Raw genomic sequence first — 14155 nt, forward strand, 5'->3', positions numbered from 1 at the left:
TATTGCATTATGTGGTCTTGAATTCTTATTTATTAGCAAACTTGAATTTGTCTATATCCATCTTATATTTGGAATTCTGAATGTAATATACCGATGGGTTCTGACTATATCATATTATATTTTAGTCAGAAATTTCTTAGCCATTGCCCAGTATAGACATGCATTGTATCTTTGTTGTTTTCTATTTATTTTATACCTCAAAAGTACAATTGTGTCAAAAGACTTCTAGCATACTAAGGTTTGGTTCTGTTCTGTCTTCTGGACTTGTAAATAATGTGTATATAAGCTAACGGGGAGAAAAATCACTCACTCTTTCAGTGATATATTTTTTTCCTTTTTTTTTTGTTTGTTTTACCTCATTTGCTCTCCCTCAAGTGTATTGTGAAGATTACTATTTTTTTAAGCCTCAATATATGTCTAGTCAAGAATCTTACAATCTGTCGTTTAAATTTAAATTGGATTCCGAAAGTCACTAGATTAAATCTCCTGCTACACTTAGTGAATGAAAATATATGTTAAAGGAGGGAAAGCAGACCATTTTTATGTTTCTAACAGGCTAAATTGGGAACTTGTCAGGGCTCACAATCCAGTTCTTCAGAAGTCTAAAACTGAACTTGAAAGCACCCTGGTCACCTCTGACCCACTGTGGAACACAGTGGTCACAATTGAAGAGGAAGGTGGTACGTTTCTTTTCAAGAAGAGCCACCTGCAATCACAGGTGTTATCAACAAGCCTTGGAGCTTCGAAGAGCTATTGTATTTTCCTTCAGCCAGCCATTGTGATGACAGCGCTTCAGAGGTTACTGGGCCACTTTTAAACTTTTCTATCTTAAAAGCCACAGTAGAAATATATAGGCCACCCCGATTAATCAAAATTATATTTTCTGTCTTGCTGTAATATGATCATAAACCTTCAAAGAGGCCTTTCCTTATGAAGTGTTTATGAGTTACGAGAAACAAATGTAGGCCTTTGATCTGTAAACATGACAAATATTCACAAAAATGCAATTGTCTTCAACTAGATATTCCCCTCTTTCGTCTTTAAAAGAGACGCACTTTTCATAAAATCAACTATTGCCAAAGACTAACAAGTATCTGTGAAACAAAGGAGCTTTGAAATTATTCTTTGATTAGCTTGCTGTATCAAAGGTCAAGGAATTGTATCCTTGAATGGTGGTGGAGAGCTGTGGAAGCATCATGAACAAGCTTGCTCTTGCTGGCTTAGTACTGCTGTTGCTGTAGTGAAGAGAAGGCCATTTTGAACCAGTGGGTCAGACATATAACATGGGGTGTCATAACAGTTGGAAAAAATCAGCAAATTATGATAAGAAGAATTTATACTTCAGAGCAATACTCATTTTTGTGTATAGCCATTATTTTTCTGGACCTTTCTACTTGTTTATGTGCCTATTTCATTCTCTGCTCACATTTACATCTTTATTAAATTTTTATACCCTTTTGTCTTCATTTACTCCTCATGTAACTGGCTGTGAATGAATCTGAATCACATGTTTATGTTAGTGACAAGTCAGAATGCCAAATTTGAGCTATTTGTGGCTCTGCTGTGAGCAGTTTACATATTTACAGTCTCTAACATCTGCTTTAAAATATTCTAATATTGTAATTCTTTCCAAAGTCGGTTTGACCATTAGCAGTCAACAATAGCAACAATGAAATACATTGTGATGGTAATTGATAAATTAAAAGAAACCACCTGTGAGCAAGAGGGCTCTAGAAAAAGGCAAGTTAAGATGGCTAGTGAAGTGGCACATTGCTGCAAGCTCCATGAACGTCCTGTGATACATCCAAAATTTTATAAACTTCGCTAATATACCAATAATACGGATGATAACAAGAGAAAGCAAAAAACAAAACAAAAAAGGAGGGAACAAAAATTAGAAAATAATTTGGGAGGCAGGGAAACATATGGGCTATAATCATCCGTACAGTTGCTGTGTCTGTGGATAAAATCTGACTTTAAAGTTTTTTTGGCTTTGAGAGATGTTTTGGATGGGGGGGAAAGTCAGACAGATCTGTACCAGTGTCCCAATCCTTCACTTAACTGTTCAGGTGATTTTGGAAGAATCACGTAAAATCTCTTGTTTCAGTTTCCTCATCTGTAATTAGAGGATGATGACCCTTAGTGTAAGTGTAAAGAAAAAATTAAATGTGAGTATATGGATAAAGCATTTGACCCGTTATCTATTCTCAGTAAAGGATAGTTTTCTGTTCTTTCTTTATCTCCCCAGATAGCAAACTGCCAGCAGCCAAAGGGGAGAGGGAATCATCCTCAGGAGTTAGCAGATACATTGTGACTCTGACAGTTTTCTCGTGTTGCTCATTGTTTGGGGGTCATTGAGTATTGTAGTTGGAACTGTTCACAATGACAGTTCTACATGCCAATGAAAAAGCAAGTGTCACAAACCTATTCAGTGGCCTTCAGTGCAGGTTGAAAAAGGTATTGAAAATGTAGTTTGGGAGGGATTTTCTGAAAAGGAGAAGATGGTATAGCCCAAATAAGCAGCTTTTTCCTAAATGCCTGATTTAGTCAAAGAGTAACATGTAGAATTTATGTTTCTTAAATAAAAATCTCTCTCAAGAACAATTTTCAGCAGAAGAAGCACAGTGGATTTAACTAGATAGTGCCTCTCCTTACTTTCCTTTCATACTGTGCAAAGGTTTTTTTGTTTTGTTTTGTTTTGGGGTTTTTTGTTTGTTTGTTTTTAATGTGGTATATCCCATAATCTTTGTATAATAGAGGAATAGACCATAGACTGGTGCTTGATTGTATCGGACCTTGTAACCAGGACTATAGAGTGGATTTTATCCCAGGTGAGATGGGACTTATTTAATAGGGCCAGGTCACTCTGACTGGGCAGGATTTTGACCTGAAAGTGGGTCATTAATCTCAACCTGACGGCACACTGTACATTTGCAAAGTGCCTGGGCATTGATAACTATATATATAAAACTCTGGGCAGGTGACTTTGACAATTCATCCTATGTCTTTATGTAAGAAAAAGAATCCTGAAACCATGGAAATTTAAGATAATTTTGGGGCCTTTTAAAAAAGTTAATTTTGTAAGCATAGGCTAAATTCTCCTCAAAATTTTCACCAGATAGCTGATAATCTGAGGAGCCTAAGCTTTTATTTCCCAGGACCTGCATCCATTGCAGATGTGAAGTTTCTTCTAATCTATTGTTTTATCTTTTACAAATTTGTCAGTTTGCCTTTTACTGCAGAATATATTTGTGTTTATTTTACTACAGTTAGCTCTTTAAGTTGCTGTCAAGGGGCAGATGTGCATAGTAGCAAGCTACTTTGATTCTGCAATAGGAAACCTGAGTTCAAATTCTGACTTCATCACTGGCCAGCTGTGTGGCCCTGTGAAAGTTACATATGGACACTGGTAAAATGTGAGTTTTAATTGCAGGGGTTAGCAAACTATGGCCTGTGAGCCAAATCTGGCTGCTATCTGTTTTTGTTAATAAAGTTTTATTGAACTACAGTCATGCTTACTCCTTTACATATTGTCTGTGATCTCTTACAACCTACAACAGCAGAGCTGAATCATTGCGACATAGACTGTGTGTGGCCCACAGAGCGTAAAATGTTTATACTTGGCCCTTTACAAAAAAAGTTCACCAACCCCTGTTGTAGTGCACACTTCTAAGGGTTATTGTGGGAATTCCATGGAATAATTCACACAAAGCTCTTTGTACAAGGTCCAGCATTTAATAAGCATTCAATATATATTTATAATTACTAGAATTTTTAGAAATTCATTTTGTTTACTTCACAGTAATCAGGTCAAATTGACTCTCATGAAGATGCACCACTGTTTATGTGTATTTCTGTATATGCTTGGGGGTAAAATTGCCTAAGTTTGAGAAGTCTGTTTTTTGAGTAGTCATATTTTGGTGATGCTTGCCCATTTCTGCATTAATAACAGTCCTGGATATTGGAGGTTTTATTTTGCCCACTAATCTGTCCTTGATATGAATATTATAAATTATACATATGTAAAAGTTCTTGGCTATATTACAGCAATATGGGTAGATTGTTAAATTAATCATTGCAGAACCCTTTGAAAATCTAGGCAGCAATGTGCAAATGCAAAATTTATAACTGGAGCAAACAAAAAGAAGCTGATGATTCCTTAAGGATACTGATGTTTTTATGGTTTCTTTCTTTTATTGTAGTCACCAGAGATTTATATAACATTTGGGGAAATTTTCAATATTTAATCATAAGCATTTTTATTCCAATGTAGGCTATACATGCAGGCCAATCTGAATTTGTTCTAACTAGAGGCTGGATATATTATTATTTTTTTTAATTGGGGTATATGTTCAGATGAATGCCCATGTGTGTTAAAACTTAAAATAAACAAATTCATGCATTAATAAGGAAATATGATTAGTGAAGAGTTTAATGATTTTACTTTTCATAGTGGTAAACATGTTGTAAAAGGCCCCTAAGCAAAGATTGTAAACTGTGGGGAAAAAGGAAGAGGATAATCTTATTTGAGCGTCCCAAATAAATAATTTCTTATTTAGTTTTCTTCGTGAAAATATCTTCCTAAATGCCTGCGTCATACTAATTACATAGCCACTTTTGTAGGTATCTGAAGTACCTACAAAAGTATATTTAATTTACATTTATGCCAGTGTAGTCAAGAGTTTTGTTGTTAATTTCCATTTCCTATTTCAATGACTCTGAAAACACAGTTTCTTAAGTAATGTATACTAGGTTTTTTTTTTTTTAAACTGCTTCTGAGTTAATGTTGGATTTTATTTGAGTTTCTTAGCTTTCTATGTACCTTATTAATTCAGTTCAGGTCAATTTGTTTAAAATTAATTTTAAAAAAGGTATAGGACATGATTCCTACCACATAGACATTTATTGTTGTGTTGGGAAGACTGGTTACATGAACCAGTTTATCTCCTGTTTTCTTTTACACTAATTAAGGAATTGTCAGGAAGATTCTGTGAAGCTTATGCTGAGACTTGAGTAACAGGTAGAGTTTGGATGGGAGAGGAATGGGTAATAGTTCTTATATTTGTTTTTTTCTTGGGGGGGAGGTTGAATGGTTGTGTTTTTTAGTATGTGTGTTTATTTTCCCCTATCATCTAGAATTCTATTATTGCCTAAAACACATTATTTGATGTAATAAACCTTTAGGTCTGGATTATGTTAGCATATAGTGGAATGATTCAAATTATTTACTCTGTATCCTGAAGCTCAGAAAACTTTTGATCTTGAATTAATCTTTCACTTTAATAAAAGGTTTATTAAATCCTAAATTCGAAGGAGAACAAATAATCTAGTAACTCCTTGTCAAAAATTATCACTCTGAGGTTCAGAGAGGTTATGTGCTTATACTGATTTTTGCAAAATCAGATGGAATAGTTTTCTTGACTCCTAACTCAGTGCTATTTGTGTGTATGTGTGTGTTACAAATGCTTCCTTGATGTTCATTAAGTGAAGTCTGACATAATTTTCTCGTAAAATGTATCAAACCAAGGCACTTGCTTTCTGTATTTTTTTTCAAAATTAGTAAATATATTTATTTATTTAATGATTTCAAGCAATAGCTAGTTTTTTGATAGGCTTTCACTTTTGCCTTATCAATGACAATTTAAAAGGAAGAGAGGCTGACGAGAGAGAAAAGGAAGAGAGAAAAAGAGGTTAGAAAAGAAAAAGGAAGGGAAAGAGAAGAAGAGATCATATGGAGAGCTAGTTTAGGGATTAAGGAGCCGCAGAGAGCAAGGGAAAAAAGGAATGGCTTCTTAAGACTGATGGAAAGAGCAGAGTCTCAGCTGAGGGGAGCACTAGTTGGGGCAGGATTCAAGAAAAGCGTGAGCCTTAATTGGGAAAGAGGCTATAACATGAAGTGGGAATTTTCCAGAGATGTATCTTGCTAGAAAGAAAGTTATCCCACAGGTATTCTCTTTAAAGAGAAAAGTTCTGGCTACTTACCGTGCCTGAGCTCGGGCTGCGGCCACTTCCCCACCCCACTGCCACCCTCAGAGGTGCTGGATCTGCAGGTCTGTGGCTAGCGGTGGGCACACGTCTCTGTTCTGCAGGATGGGGTTTATTAAAGTTATCAAGAATAAGGCCTACCTCAAGAGATACCAAGTGAAATTTGGAAGAAGGCGAGAGGTTAAAGCTGATGACTGTGCTCAGAAATGCATGGTAATCCAGGATAAAAATAAGTACAGGAAACCCAAATATAGGATGATAGTTCATGTAACCGAGAGAGATATCATTTGTCAGATTGCTTATTCCATATAGAAGGAGATATGATAGTTTGTGCAGCTTATGTTCGTGAACTCTCATGGATACACTGCAGAAAGCACTGATGGCCAACCTGGTGCCTTCGCCTGCTGTTTGGATGCAGGGCTTGCCGGAACTACTACTTGAAACAAAGGTTTGGGGGCCCTGAAGGGAGCTGTGGATGGAGGCTTGTCTGTCCCTCACGGTACCAAAAGACTCTGGTTATTATTCAGAAAGCAAGGAATCCACTGCAGAAGTACACTGGAAGTACATCATGGGTCAGAACGTTGCAGATTGTATGTGTTACATGATTTAAAAAGGTGAAGATGCTTCCAAGAAATAATTCTACATAAAGACCAGTGTGACTCTAGACACAGTGGAGGAGATTATAAGAAAGCTCATGCTGCTGTAGGAGAGAATCCAGTCTATGAGAAGAAGCCCAAGAAAGAAGGTTAAAAGAAGAAGTAGAACCATCTCAGAATGTCAAATGCCCAGAAGAAAGATGGAGTAGCTCAGAAGAAGGCAAGCTTCCTCAGAGCTCAGGAATGAGCCGCTGGGAGCTGATAAACCAAACCACAATTTTCTATGAAGGTTTTTCAGATAAAGACAATAATAAACTCATTGACTAAGCTAAATAAATAAACAAACAAACAAATAAATAAAATAGAAAAATTCTGGAGAAATGCGATTCAAACATTTCAGAAATGAATAGCTGAGTATTATACGAGAGGTTCAACCACACAAAATTATCACATAAAAAATGTTCATCTCTTATTTTTTCATGCTCTCACCTGTTTATTTGATGGCTAATTTAATAAATAGCTTTCCACAAAATCTGATTGTGTTGACTGTATTAGAATTGATTTTTAAAGGAGGTCACATGTTAAAAGATTACACTATAGAACTGATAGTATGTAATACAAAGGTATTCTTGCTATGCCTGTCAGAAATGGATTGACAGCTTTTCTGAATTAAATTTATGGTGATTTCCAATAAGTTTGAGTGATATATTGTCCAATTTATCCTGTAGACCTCCACCTTTAATATCACTATTTTTGAGGAGGCTAGCTTCATATTTTCCACACTAGATTAACAGATCCTTTCTCATTATAGTGTCATACTACCATACTTTTCTTTGTGTTATTAATCACTATTGTAATTAAATGCATTTGTGTTATTATTTGTAAAATGTCTGTCTCTCCCGTTAGTCTCTAAGCTCCATGAAAATGGGTGTTGTATGTTTTCTATTCATGACTATAACCCCAGCACCTAGCCTTGAGCCTGGCACAAAGCAGGTACTCAAGAAATATTTGTTGAATGCACCAATAAGTAAACAGCACACTACTCCAGAAAAAATAAATGCAGAATTAAAAAATAAGGCTCAAGATGGTGGCCGTGGAAGTCGGAATCCTCTAAGGAATGTGTAACAACTCAACTACTGAATCAACTAGAAAAAAAAAAAGCTCATTTTGTTTTGATATTAGCCAAAACGTGCTTATCTTTAAGAAGATTTATTTTCAATATGAAAAAAATTATAGGCATTATATAACACATTGGCCTATTCCAATTTATATTTAATTTATATGTAAACAAATACATTTAAAATCTGTTTATTATCCAACAGGTGCTCCCCTTAATCAATCCTGACTATATATCAAATACTGCTAACCACATTATACACATTATCCTATTTAATCCTCTTTCAGGAGTGTGCTGAAATTATCTTCCATTTTACAGTTGAGAAAACTGAGGCTTAGAGAAGTTAAGTACCTTGCCCAAGTTCATACAACTGACATGACCACACGTTGGAGCTATGAGTATGTGGTTTTAACAATTATTGTACCAAGGAAATTGCCAAAAACAAAAACTAATTTATACATGGTCATGCTGAATGTAGCACTATCCAATTATACTTAAGGGTCGAGGTTTTGGACTCAAAAGGTTGAGTTCCACCTGTACTTATTAGCTGGGTGACCCTGAACATTTTAACTTTTTAAAATCTCAGATTCTCCAACCATGAAACACACTTGATATTACGGCCTTGTTAAGTGAGGCTATGTAATATGTGAGTTCTAGAAGCCAGTAGACATTCAATGAATTTGAATTTCGTTTTCTTTTCTATGTAACACCTATATTCTTCATTCTGTTCTATTATAGCCAGCCCGCTAAATGCTAATTCCCTTTGTTTGTAAGAATGTGTACAAATAGACATTAAAGAACTAGATCTTATTTAACAAGGTCAGTGCAAATTTGAAAACTGCTGTAGGAGTGATAGTTGAAATGTAAATATGATTAATGGCAGCTTCCCATACAGTTTTCCTCAATTTCCCACCCCCAGAACACACACACACACACACACACACACACACACACACAGCACACACAGGCATGCACATACCATTTTCTGAAGAACTAGGTGCTTCTCTTTTCCCTTGCCTTATCTCTATCCCTATGCACCTGGTATTCCCCAACTCATCTCCTCCCCAGAATGCTTATCCATTTTTGGTCTCAGAGTACATTGGTGCATTGCAACTTCCTTAGTATTCTAAGTATCTATAACTTTATATAAACTGTAATAGTATTTTTCTTGAATATTGTGGTAAAATATTCATTATTTAGGGGTGATAGTCAAGGGAAATCCTCTTGTAGTCAGTATAGTCTATAAAATCATAATTATTTTGGACTAGAAAAGAAAATTAATTCCCAGATGCTTTATACTCGTTTATCTACAGGTCTTTGTTCTCCTTCACTTGTATTTTTCTCATTTATTTTTGATGCTGTTTAGATGTATTTATCTTTAAGTTGCCTCAAGTCAGTCTTTTGAAGTGAAGCTGGTTAAATACAAGTAAATAAACATTATATATCTAATTACAAATTTTAATAGTGATGGAAAATTATCAAGTTTATGAGTTATTTTTCTACAATAGAAATATTATAGTAGTTCACTTAAATATCAAGTTAATCTATTAGAAATAAATCAATCAGAAGAGAAAAATTGAAAAATGAGAAATATGTAAATAGTTAATGTTTCTAAACTTTTACCATTAAAATAAACTTTTAAAATCTGATTACCAATTGGTAGTTTAATATTTGCCAATAATGTATATCTATATATGTTCAAGTCACTGTCAGTTTTGATCTGGAGCAATAATTATTTTCATTCTATAAGTAAGGTTGAATTTTTAACCTTGTTTGAAAAAGATGGATGTGTATCTGTATACCTGTATGTAGGTACATGTAATTAGCTAACCTATAGTGATTTGTTCTGTAGAAGAGCAATGCCTTGTTCAGATGAGATATGTAATAATTTCACATAATACCTCCCCTTTGTTTCATTATAAGGATGATTTAGCTTGGCTTTCTGCGTTCTGGACCTTGAGATGCTCAGCTTTTTGGGCCCTCTACTTTGAAAAAGATCTTTCGAAGTTTTGTCCAAATTTTTATAGTATATTTGATAAGCTCTAATGCTTTGAAAAATCACCTTTGGTAACAATCTTTATGAGAAAGCAAAGAAATATAAACTGATTTAAAAATAAATAGTATGAAAATTTATTAATTTCTTAATCCTTCAGGGTAATTAATCATTATCAGAGTGGGTTATTACTTATTTTAGATTTATCTCCTTTTTTGTATCAGACTGAAAAGCTTTCACTTTTGCTTTCACTGCTGGTCCCTTACCACTCCGCTCCCCACCCCCATGCACACACATACACAGGGACAAACACACTCTCCTCGAAGTTTGCATTTTTCTCATCTTACCTGAGCAGGTAACCACGCTTGTTAAGAATATAAATTTAGAGAAAAGAGAGACTTGAAAATTTCTCAAGTCGAGTATTTTTTTTTTTTTTTTTTTAGTAAAAGTATAATTGGAAACATTTAGCATATGAAAGTATAACATGCCATCCTTTCCTACTTATTTCCTAGAGAATACCTGATTAGACTTACAGATAATATAAATGGAGGTAATTTTAATTCAATATTTAATAAGCTAAGTACAATTTAGGCCTTAAGGGGAAGAAAATGTTTTATTGTAATAATGAATGTAGATAACCAGGGCACAGTGGATATAATATGATTAAACAGTGTATTACTTTAAATAAAATAAAGTTGTACAGGTTGAAATAAAAAAAAACATGATATTGAAAACTTCAAAATCATATTTTATAATAAAAACCCATTTCTGAAATTTATATTATTACAGATTTTTAGTAGTTGAATTAATACTTTGTCTCATTAGAGTCGTGTGCTTCTTGCTACCTAATTTTGTTTGAAATTAATATATGCAGTAGCCTCAATATAATTCTGTCTAAAGACCTAGATACATTTTGTTATAGATGATACTATTAAGTTGTACGAGATATGAATAAGCACTTTTTGCACGTTTTGATGTTTAATCTTTTTCTCAATCAGTTCCAATTAACTGACAGTATAATTTCTGTTGACAAAATAAAAAGCAAAAATATAGCATTTTCCCTTTATTGACTAGTTATATTAAAATTATACTGATAGATGAGTCTTTTTTATTTTTAAAAATAGAGTACATAGTAAGATATTACCTGCTTTTCAGTATCTTCCTTTAAAAAAAAGTTATTTTCCTTTAAAAAGAGTATCTTCCTTTAAAAAAAATGTTATTTTGATTGTGATTCAAAACTCTATCCTTCTATTTGACATGCCATATTTTGCTATAAAAGAAAAAGTCTCAAAGTACTTTCTTTGTTTAAGGTTAATCTGCTGCCTCAGTTGAAATACCCAGATCAAAACATGTAACTTTTGCTTTATGGTTTTATGATGTACGTTTTAATAGCCATTCAGCTTCAAAGACTGTGTAATAGCTAAGAGGAATATATAATTTTTCTTCATATTTTGATATTTGGCCACTGCTTAAAAATGTCTCCTAGTTATTTGTATGCAATATTAGTGGGGTTAGTAACATCCAGTGGACTAAGTGGCTGAGTTTGAAAATTCTAGAAGTTATTCAGGACCACAAATAAATACATTAGACAAATAGTTTTGAATTACAAAATGTAACTTCATCTAATAAGTGTGGTTACATCTGATTATACTTGCTTGCCAAGAAAATCTGACGATGTTTTATTTCATTATAAAGTTCATTGGCAGAATGTGAGACAAATCAACAGTTTTTGATTTTAGGGATATTTCCTAAAAACCTTAATACTGGAATTATCTGTGTGACAAAATTATCTTAATAAATCGTCATTACTTGATTACAGCTTGAATATTTCAGACATCCAAACCAATTAGACTGATTATTTTGATTGCCAGAAATCCTTAAATGTATATATTATTCATTGATGTATTCAGTTTGTATATCAGACACCTGTGATTTAAACATTTTTAGTGGTTTATGATTCACAGGAAAGTCAGCGCATTTCATTATCTTTTTCTGGATTTTAGGGATTTTGTTTTTGCTTCATAAAATATATGAATAAGCTAATCAATTGATCTTAGGCAGTATATATGACATAGTATTTGTTTCTAATTTATGTGTTAATTGGTTTAAGATAGAAAGCTAATAACTAAAATAGGTTACTTCTCAAATACATTCAAGCTGGCTCCCAAGTATATATTTGTTAGCATCAAATTCTTCCAGTTGTTTGGAAACTAGGCTACTTTGTGGTTTTTAAAGACAGACTTTAAAAGCCTTGTGTCAATGGAATAATCTTAAAATCAAAGCCCCACCTTGTCTGCTGTAACACACCAACGTAAAACTGTACTCTTAAATTCTGCTTTATATTTTTATGGGACTCTAATCAACTGGAAATATTAACTGTGTCATGGGCTGTCTGATGACATTCTGAAGTAGAAAAAGTAAATTGCCTTTTCTATTGTACCCTTTGCCAGACGTTTTCCTACTTTGACTCAAGGCAAACCATTCAATTGAGATGATTCAGTGCATTTATTCCTACAGAGCACATTGAGTAATATTTGTAATTCAGTCATAATTTGGAATATAGCCTAACTCTTCTCAGCCCCTCAAAGAAGGAAAAATGCAATTTATGGGTGCTGAATTTGAAATTTACGATAGTAGGATTAGTAATAGACGTCTTTCAGAAATCTATATTTTCACTGGTATATATTCCTTAAGCTTGTTCTGGTGTTCTGTTTAAAAGGCAAAGCTTAGATTCAGTGAACGATTTCATTCATGTGTAAGCTTAATAATTGCATCGCACATGTGACTGCTGAAAAGTAGGGTGCAAAACAGAGTACCTCAGCTGGAGGTCCTTTAGATTTAGATTTTTAACATATATTTAAGATTTCACCGGCCCCCAGTAAAATTGCTGAGAACTGAGTCTCTCACGAGCTTCCCTGGTAGATGACACTTCACAAGTGTTGTGACAGTTTGTTGTCAGAGGAGTTAAGTGTGACTCTATCAGGAGAGGGCGACTCTTGGAAGTTTACACCTAGACTCCTTTGAACTTTGCCCCATGCACCTTTTTCTTTGCCGATTTTGCTTTTATCCTTTTACTGTATGTAATAAATCATAGCCATGAGCATGACTATATGCTTAGCCCTGTAGGTCTCCTAATGAATCACTAAATCTGGATGTTGTCTGGAGGACTGCCGGTACAGCTTTCCTCTTGTAATTTAACTTCAGTGACCTGGGATAAATATATTTATATAATAATTAAATACATTGTTAACATTAAGTTGGATGTTTACATAGTGTAAGAAAAAAAAAAAAAGCTACATCTTTATTCCAGTGATACTGTAAACCCTCTAAAACCTGCTCTTTTTCAACTTTGAGTTCTGGATTGTGTCCATGCAATTACTCACGTGTATGGTCTGGTCATTTAGGGACTCAGACCTCAGTCTTCCTGGTTCTCTGTCTTGTTAGGTCTTGAAAGCCCCAATTTTTGTGATCTGAGTGCAAGCAACCTGTGTTTTAAATCAGTTTTATTAGGACACTGAGTTTATAGAGTGAATTTATCTGTCTGGATTTATCATGCTAAGATGATAAGAGAAAATTTGGACTACAGAAATATTGGGAACATAATTATGAGTCTGTCTTTCCCCCTATTTCCTGCACTGGTAGTTTATTTTTTCTTGAACAACAAAGGCTATTTATCTATAAAACGTTACCTTTCAATTTTTTTTACTAACTTTTTAAAATAATCTAGTTTTAGAAAATATGTATAACCAGAGAATTAATACTTTTAACTTTTGCCTTCTATTTTCTGCTACTAACTTGAAAATTTTAGATCTGATTTTTTTCCTGAATGTATTTCCCAAGATTTTGTTAAAAAACAAAATGTTCTAGAGTTGGTTTCTTTACTATTTTCATTCTAGATAGTTTACTCCCCTGTAAAATTTTGTGTCCAGTTGACCATTGAACAACTTGGGGTTTAGATGCACCTACCCCTGCTCAGTTGAAATCCACATCTGCTATCTCTGTCTCAAAAACAAAGTAATTGATAAATGACTCACTCAAGCTGAAACAGTTTGGATTAGAATCAGGACTCAAAATATAGTTCTTTTGATTCTACATGTTGTGATCTCTAATTGAACACAAACTTTTCCCCACAGTTCGCTAATTTAAAGATCTATAAAATGAAAATCCAGATACTATATTTATCGAAAAATATCCACATATTAGTGGACCCACACTGTTCAAACCCATATTGTTCAAGGGTCAACTGAATCTCTTTTCTATCCCTACAGACTACACATCTATTTTATGTTTTATTAATGATTTACATATTCATAAAATATAATAAATGGATTATTTTGAAAGCACTAGAAATTTGATTTGTTTCTATCTGTTTAGTCTTGTGGTGATTTTTTTAAAAGAATTTTTATGTTGTTTAGACTTTGTTTCAGGTTAAGAGAATTTTAGAGGTCCATAGGATAGAATTTA

General features: G+C 33.8%; 1 protein-coding gene and 1 pseudogene across 1 annotated transcript in view; both read left to right on the top strand.

Moving 5' to 3' along the window:
• GBE1 (1,4-alpha-glucan branching enzyme 1) overlaps positions 1–14155 on the top strand; it is a 291409-nt gene that overhangs the window by 179821 nt on the left and 97433 nt on the right. The gene's annotated exons all lie outside the window — the stretch shown is intronic.
• LOC137765983 (large ribosomal subunit protein uL18 pseudogene) lies at positions 6091–6843 on the top strand (annotated as a pseudogene).

Source organism: Eschrichtius robustus, chromosome 6 (assembly GCF_028021215.1).
Source record: "Eschrichtius robustus isolate mEscRob2 chromosome 6, mEscRob2.pri, whole genome shotgun sequence".
In the NCBI taxonomy this organism is placed as follows: domain Eukaryota; kingdom Metazoa; phylum Chordata; class Mammalia; order Artiodactyla; family Eschrichtiidae; genus Eschrichtius; species Eschrichtius robustus.